We start from the raw sequence: 8,331 nt of genomic DNA, 5'->3' as shown, positions 1-8,331 counted from the left end.
TGTTGTTGAGAGATGATGGCAGCAGCAGTAGAAAAACTGGATGTGGGAGCACTGATCCCTGAGGGTTACCAACCGTTCCGTAAAATACGGAATGGTCCTGTTTTTGGAAACTAAACGACACGTCCCGTAATGAACTGATACGGGACACACTTTGTTCCGTATTTTGAGGTCGGGAATCAATATGAATGACAGGGCGATTTATTTGAGAAATGACTGTGATTCTGCTGTCCTGCTCCCACTGACTCTCTCCCCTTCTCGTTGCTGTGTGACTGTCAGTGAGCTGTGCGAGTCTGGGTGTCTGGAAGTGCCCTCAGCTCGTCAGTGAAAAAGTGCCCTCACTCTCATTGGTCGTGTCATTACTCATGACACGACCAATGAGAGTTAACGATTTCAATGTTGCTAAGATATGGGCCCCTATTCTGGGTCCATTTGCCCGCCCCTAACTATCGTTAAATAGGGAGAATGGAGCTGCGCAGCCCCAATATGTTATTTTAGCACCTGCTAGCACCTGCGCTACCCGTCCCCCATTATGCCGACGCCGTTAGTTGCGCGTGGGGGTGTGGCCGTGGGCGTGTTGTTGCTATATCCCCCACATTGCCATTCTGCAGACACACATGGGTACGGCTTTGGGGGGGGGGGATAGTGCATTCTAAAAGCACCCGCCCGTTTCTTAAACCACCCGCAGTCTATTTAGTCGTTTACAAGAGCGTGCCCAGGCGGCTTCAACGCGCGTCCACTTGGACACATGTGGACGCGCACAAGGGCTCCACCCCCATTCCTCGCATTTAAAAGTCCGATGATATGAGGCTGTGAACCCTCATGACCCCAGACAAAGCAAAACAGAGACGGAGAGAGACCGAGAGAGAGATTGAAAGAAAGACAGACAGACAGACAGACAGACAGACAGACAGACAGACAGACAGACAGACAGACAGACAGACAATATACCGACTATTTATTTTAATAAATATTGGCAAATCATGGCAGAGATTGTGCTAAATCGGCTAGATGCCATGCTGGTGCAACCAGAACAAAGAGTCCCGCGCCAGCGAGTGTCCTACGTCGCCATGACCGGTAATGTGCCATATATATATATATTTTTTTTTTAATCAATACATTTTGCCGTTTTTATAGTGATACAGTCGTTGGCAATAAGATTATTATTTTCCACAGAACGACAAAGCGTGACGTTCCTGCGCCTCACCCGTGGGGCAGTGACAGAACTATGTCATTTAGTTGCAGATGACCTGGAGCAGGCTGGCCCTGCCGTTGGTCCCCACTTGCCAGTTGCTGTCAAAGTTACTATTGCACTTTGCTTCTATGCCAGTGGCACTTTCCAAAATCCACTGGTCTTGGCTGGAGGAATCAGCCAACCCTCCGTAAGCAGGGCTATAACTGCCGTCACAAATAGCATAGTCCGACATGCCGGTAGGTACATTACTGGCATCCCTGTGACACCCGAGAGACAGCGCAGGGTAAAGCAAGCTTTTTTGGCAAAATATGGGTTCCCTAGGGTTGTCGGCGCAGTAGATTGCAGTAGATGTTCTAATTCGGGCTCCGAGTCTGAACAGTGGTGCTTATGTGAACCGTAAGGGCACCCATTCCATTAACGTCCAGGTGATTTGCGATGCAGATGAAAACATCTTAAATGTATACGCAAATCACCCTGGAGGTAGTCACGACGCCTTTATCATGGAACAGTCGGTCATTCCAGCAGTCTTCCAGACTCCGAGGAACCCCCCTCTAGATGGGTGGCTGTTGGGTGACAATGGATATCCATTAAAGACGTGGTGCATGGTGCCATACATAACGCCGACAAGTGTGTGTGAGTTTTCTTTTAATAGAAAACACTCACGCGCACGTATTGTCATTGAGCATGTCTTTGGCCAGCTCAAAATGCGCTACCGCTGCATTGACAGGTCGGGTGGGGTCTTGCAGTATGGTCCTCAGAAGGTAGCACGTTTCGTAGTGGTATGCTGTGTGTTGCACAACATTGCCAAACAACATGGAATGGTGCTGGACTTCGACGAGGGTAGATTAGCGGACTTTAGAAGACGGCAAGCTGAGGTGCAGATGCCCAATCCAAATTTAGAAGCAAATGTGCCACCAGGAGTACGGGCATTGAGGGACCAGCTGGCAGCGGAGCTGCGACTCATCTAATCATCGTCATCTGCAGCCTGCCTCGTAAGTAATTTGTGCAATACTAATGATAATACATGCAATTTATATAGCGCTTTTATTATACTCCAAGTCGCTTACTAAACAAAACATGTAAATGGTTGCAGTCAATGTAGGCATTTCTTTGGCTGTCGATATTTTCTAAAATGTTTGTTGGACACTTCATTTCAGATGGGTGAGGGAGTTGGAACCAGCAGTGGAAAAAGTAGGCTACACATTTTTTACTATTAAAACATTTCTTGAGTAAAAGTAGGCTACCAGTATTGGCATCCAAATATAGGCCAACTTAAAGTACCAAAAGTCATTATGGCCCATTTCGCAAGTTAGAACATGTCTCAAATAATTTGAAAATAGCAGATCTACAAGCTCACAACGCCTTGTAGATCTGCTATTTTTGGCTTACAGGACAACTTTGTTTTTTTACAACCAAGGTTTATATTTTAGCTTGTAATTAAAGTAAATTAAAGATGAGTGTTATTTTTATTTCATTTACTGCTTTCTATAGTTTTCGCAATTTTCGCTATATTTTTTACAGTGGGTGGGGGCATTCTGTCCAGTGGCTAAAATATGCTTTTTTTACACAATAAAAAATTCTGTTTTGGCTCTACAAATATCTTTGCTGAAAATAGCAGATCGACAAGCCTGTTGCCAGATTTTGTGAGTGAAACAAGCAACCAGGTCTAGGAAAACCAGCCCAAAAGAAGCGACTATGGGCCACAGAACACTTTAACATGCATCAGCTATTTGAAAATAGCAGATCTACAAAATTAAAAGGTCCTGTGGTCTTTGATGGCCAGATGTGAGTTATTGGGGGCTAGAAGCTACTGTAAATAATAAAGAAATCGCCGGGTTATTGTGTAAAAAAAAGCATATTTTAGCCACTGTTCTCCTCATAAATGAGATGTTAGGGTTCAAGTGGTTAAAAAAAAACATTGTTCAGGATTCAAAAGGTAAAAAAAAAAAAATCATATCACAGAAACATTTGGAGGACCCCATGTAGTAACTCTGAGGACCCCCTGTTGAAGACCCCTGATCTAAGTCGTCACAGTAACTAGTAAGACACATTTTCCAATAATTGTAGTGGAGTAAAAGCACAACATTTGCCTCTGAGATGTAGTAGAATAAAAGTAGGCTATCTGAAATACTCCAGCTAAGTATAAATGCATCAAAATGGTACAGTAAAGTACAGTAAATGTTTTCAGTCTCTCAGACCTTTTTTATTTATTTATAAACAATAATAATAAAACAAGATAAAACAAAAACAGGCCTTCTATAAAACGTTTAAAAAAAAAAGGCCATCAAAAATCCTGGGCAAAAAAAAAAGCTTTTGTCCCAAAAAACGCTCGTGCATAAGGTCAAGGCAAGGCATTCACTTTCTTCCTCACTCGCAGGCGTGAGCCACGGGACCGCTGACCACGGGAGGTACGAGGAGGAGGAGCTGGTGGATGGTGGGCCGCTCTGGTGTTGGGAGGAGAGCGAGCTGGTGGTGGTGGTGGTGGTGATGGAGGAGGAGCAGCAGCAGCAGCTGGTACGGATCGGGCCGCCGGAGGCCCCAGCCCAGAGAGCGACTCCAGAGCTGCAGCGCTCCGCTGAAGGACAGCAACTCCCCGCTGGAGCGCTGCAACTCCGTCCCTCATGAGCCGCCCCTGGCTGACCATGTGCCTGTTAAGGCTGAAGAGACCCCGCCGAAGACCACCCAATTCCCGGCCCAGCATGCGGAACCCTGCCTGCTGGACCTCGAGAATTGGGTGGTCCTCTGGTCTTACGACATTTTTGAAGCGACGGGGGCGGGGTCTCTTCTTGGCCCGGCCTGCTGGAACCCCCGACGACCCTCGGCCTACTCCAACCCCCGACGACCCTCGGCCTGCTCCAACCCCCGAAGATCCTTCACCAGGATTCTCGGCTCGCTCTCCCCCCTGTGTCTCCTCCTCGCCAGGAGAAGCCACGGTGGAGGGTTGAAGTGGCGCATCTGTGGGAATAATTGACAACTGCACTCATTTGTTTAGATTTTTAATAAATTATCATTTTGTTGGTACATTTGTTATGCTTCATTCTTTCCTAGCCTATACTTGCCAGTCGATGTCACATGTTTGAAATGTAATTTTGAAATAGGCCTAAAATGTTATATTATCCAGCAGCCTCCACATTAATTAGAAGTGAATTGGTTTAAGGCGGTTACACACCGGCGAATATGCGAATATACGCAAAATTCGGACTCCGAATAATTAAAAGCCGCTTTTTCGCTCCATGTAGCTTGCATTGACTTTAAAAAGGTTATAAAAAAAAGTATTGTTCGCATGAAAGAAATCGGCCCGGTGTGTAAGGACCTTGTTTAATCTAGTCATGTTGATTTCCATGTTTTCTTTTGGTGAGATTTCCCTTCAAATTTAGAGTATTTGCGCTGACTGTAGAACTTGGATCGGTTTCATTTTTGGGGTTAACTTTGTGGAGGAAGTAGGCCTACTGTTGATTATTAAAGTTGACGCTACATAAATTGAGGGTTTGACGTCCATTTATGGACGGATTTAATTAATAAACAATCATTTGTGGATTTTTATCCTGTGATTATTATCTAGAACAATTGTTTGATGTTTTTTCGTTTGAGTTAGACATGGTGCTGCCCACTTCTTTTACTTTTCGTTGGAATTAAGTAAGTAATTAAGAAACACCTGCTCCTCATGCACGGAAGGTGTTAATGTTTGGAATAGGCCTAGCCATGGTTCACATGACGCTTGTATAATGACAGTCATGTTTCAGGACTAGAATAAGCCTACCTACACACATGGCGGTCATAATAATATCTGATTGCGCATACGCAAGTGTGTCGTTTCTGACCATCAATGTCTTAAGCATGGTCTTACTCCTAAGAAATAGACCTTAACAAAACCAGGTGCAATTGGCAAAATTATTGAATTACCTCCCTCTGCCCCGCCAACCTCCGCTGGTCCGCCGATGCCATATATGCTCTCGGGGAAGAGAGTGGAGGCGGCAAGGTCTTCGGCTGGAGTGAGGGCCTCCACCGTGCTTCATCCTCCCCCTGTGGCCAGCAGTTCCCGTCTGTTAGCGGCGGCCTTGGAGTGATTGAGGGAATATTTTATTGACAATTTCAAGGTACAGCAGTATGATAAAATCAAGGGAAAATCCCAATGGATTAATCGCGAGGACAAAGGCTTGAGCCCATTTCCATTATTTTCCAAATTACACATATATGCAACAAACCTTTTTTTTCCCCGTTCTTTTGGTGGTATCGAACCTTTTCTTGCATTGATCCACACTTCTGTGGATGCCAGAAAAGGCCGACACCGCCGCCGCTACCTCGACCCACGCCTGCCTTGCATCATCCCTCGTCGTCGGTTTATGTGAGGACCCGTAGATCCTCACCTGCCTTGCCTTGACCTCATGCACGAGCGCCTTCACTTCATCATCTGAAAATTTCTTTGCCCGACCAAGCGCTGGTTCCTCGGCTTCCTCCATTGTGGGATTGCGTGTTGTGGGTTACGCAGCCTGCTCTTAAAGGCAATGGCACCTGGCACACTGATTGGTTTGATTTGTGTAACGCCCAAACCACACCTATGCATAATGTAACGGGGAGCGCAGGTGTTTTGCGGGTGGGGAAGTACCACAGAATACCAAATTTTGCGGGGCAACGCCTCTTGCCTAGTCCGCACTCCGTAATTAGCGGTTTGTTCCAAGTTCACCCAGAATAGGGGCCATGGTCTCTGCCCCCACATCCTAACTCCCTCCATTCAAACCCATAGACTGTAAGTTCAAACCACAACAAACCTGCAAGCATGACAATGCCACTGTACAACCCGGCTCAGAACATAAGTTGAAAGTCTAAAGAAAAAACTAAAGTAAAGTATAGAACTGAGTGGGGAAAAAGTAGGGAAAAAAATAAGATTGGCTATAGAGTGTGACAGAAGATCATGTGGGGCTTGTCTGCCAAGCGACCCCAGGCTGGCTAACATGGTACAGTATGTGAAATAAATGCTGATTATATATATTTATGCCAATATGATTAAACTAGTACTGGGTAAGTTAACCATAAGAGTGGGCACATGAGAACCCTGTATATGCTTTCGAAAATGGTGGAAATAAGGTAAAATATACATGATTTGAAGGTAACAGGATAGGTGCATGGGCAGTTGGGCACCAAGGAAGAGTGGGTGGCGTTAAATTGGCATTTCTTTTCCAAAATGTAAAAAAAAAAGTGAGTCAGACACCTGGTACGTCCAAAAATGATCAGTCTGTATTGCTCGAGTGTGTACACGGAGGCAGTACAAGTTACAGACAATTATAATAATCACACACTGATATTGTACTAACAAACAATGGTATTTATACACAGTTGGACTTCAATGACATCAGACATAGGTGCATCCTTATGATTGGCTTTAAGACCCTCAGACGTAGGATGGGAGTAGTAGGATGGACAGGCGTCTGGCTGTCTTAATATTAAGTTGTTGTTCATCTTAGGGTGTCCTTGTGTACAATTCTCGGTTCCATAAACAAGTTATTCCTTCGATATCATAGGACATGTGGCAGGTTTATCTGTGACAGGGTGACAGCTGACAGAGTAAATTAGTGACAATATCCCGGTCATACAGATCATCTTATACAGATACAGGTCATATGGCATTTAATCACAAAGTGTTGCCCAAGACATGTTTTTACTGATTGGAAACATATGGAGCCGGCACCAGATAGCAAATATGGAGCCAGCTACATGGCCTTGGTAGAGAAAGTATAGTAGAGTTACAAAAGGCATGTTTAAAAGACGGAAGTACAGGCCCAAAAAGACATCACTATATTAATTTGACTGGTTAGATCGATATTTCTAGATCATATCAATCTGGTCCACAAAACATATCTATCATGGACTGGAAGGGAGGGGTGAGCGATGCCATGTAATGACAGTGTTCTGCCACAGGGGTTGATGTACTTAACCTCCGGTCGCCCAGGGATGGGCAGATTTTTCCTGGACTTTGCATCTAGAGACTTCTGTTTTGCTCAGATTTAGCTGCTAGCCACTTCGGTGGCCTTCTTCTCTTTTCAATACTTTATTCTCTATTTTTGTAACTCACTTCTTAATAAATCCTTTTTATTGAACTTCATTCTCGTGTGACGACTGCCTCCCCACTGCCTCATTAGCCAAGAAAGATATCCGGGTATTTTGTCCTTTTCCTGTATTTTTGTGGTAAGATTGCTAACACATATTACTACATTAGTATAGGAGCTAACCCGTGTTTGAGAGTTTCTCTCTAACTGACACAGGTTGGGACAGGCCCTGTCAACGGTCTAAAGTTTCATTCTCAGCTATCTGCTATTTATTACTAAGTAAGGTGGTTGGTGCTAGGTTCATTTCTCAACGAGTGGCTCTCATTTATTTCCTATAAAAGCAGGATACAGAGCGCTACTCACGAGAGATCACTAGACACTAGCTGCCGTGTAATAACGCAGAGCCAGGAGTGAAATTAGGTCTGTTACAGTTGATGTTGGAGCACACGCAGATACAACAGTAGTTGTGTCCCGTAACTGCTGGTCAAAGACGCCAAGGCAATAGTATTGGTTTCCGATCACTGAGTGTTATTAAATCTTATTTTAGATTTGTGCCTGAATTTTGAGCAATGTCTAGTCCAAGTCTGAGTCTAGTCGTTGTCGGAAGCCACTTGTAATCTACCGAGAATAGGTCCTCTTGGTTGAACTCAAGAGACAGAGTTTATCCATTCTAGATAAAGCGATAAGTAGGAGTAAGGTTAAAATTCCAGTAACCAGAGAGGAATTAGCACGCCTCGAAGGGGTTCTGGTGAGGGAGTCTGGGTCTAACTCGCCCAGGGTCTGATTCCCTTTACAGTAACGGAAACTTTTCCCAGTTCCAAAAGCAACCCACAGCTCAGTCAAGTGGAGGCGTTGGGCTGCAGTTACTGCCAGGACCAGCACATCCGTGTCTACTGTGTGTATTGTGACCTTGCTTGCTATACCCTTCCTTCACAGCATCTTCTAGGTGTAATATGACACAAGTATCAGCCTCCTCATGTATTGTTGTTAGTTAGGTAGTTACTAGCATGTTGTAAACAGTACCACTGTATTCCTCATCCTTGAAAATGTAGTATTAGATCCTAGGTTGTCTAGCACCTGAGTTATTGGTAAAAT

The 8,331-nt window shown here is 44.7% G+C and overlaps 1 protein-coding gene across 3 annotated transcripts in view; it reads right to left on the bottom strand.

The window, feature by feature from the left end:
- Positions 1-6,405: 6,405 nt before the first annotated feature.
- Positions 6,406-8,331, bottom strand: part of LOC311042490 (uncharacterized protein) — an 80,175-nt gene continuing 78,249 nt past the window's right edge. For all 3 annotated transcript variants that reach the window (XM_084053252.1, XM_084053253.1, XM_084053254.1), the window contains exon 18: positions 6,406-8,331. This exon is cut by the window's right edge and continues 918 nt beyond it. The gene's annotated coding sequence lies outside the window, so the exon portion shown is untranslated.

Source organism: Gymnoscopelus microlampas (genome assembly GCF_963454915.1).
Source record: "Gymnoscopelus microlampas genome assembly, chromosome: 3".
Taxonomy (NCBI): Eukaryota; Metazoa; Chordata; class Actinopteri; order Myctophiformes; family Myctophidae; genus Gymnoscopelus; species Gymnoscopelus microlampas.
Note: the sequence above shows the minus strand (reverse complement) of the source record. Positions and strands in the feature narration are given on the sequence as shown.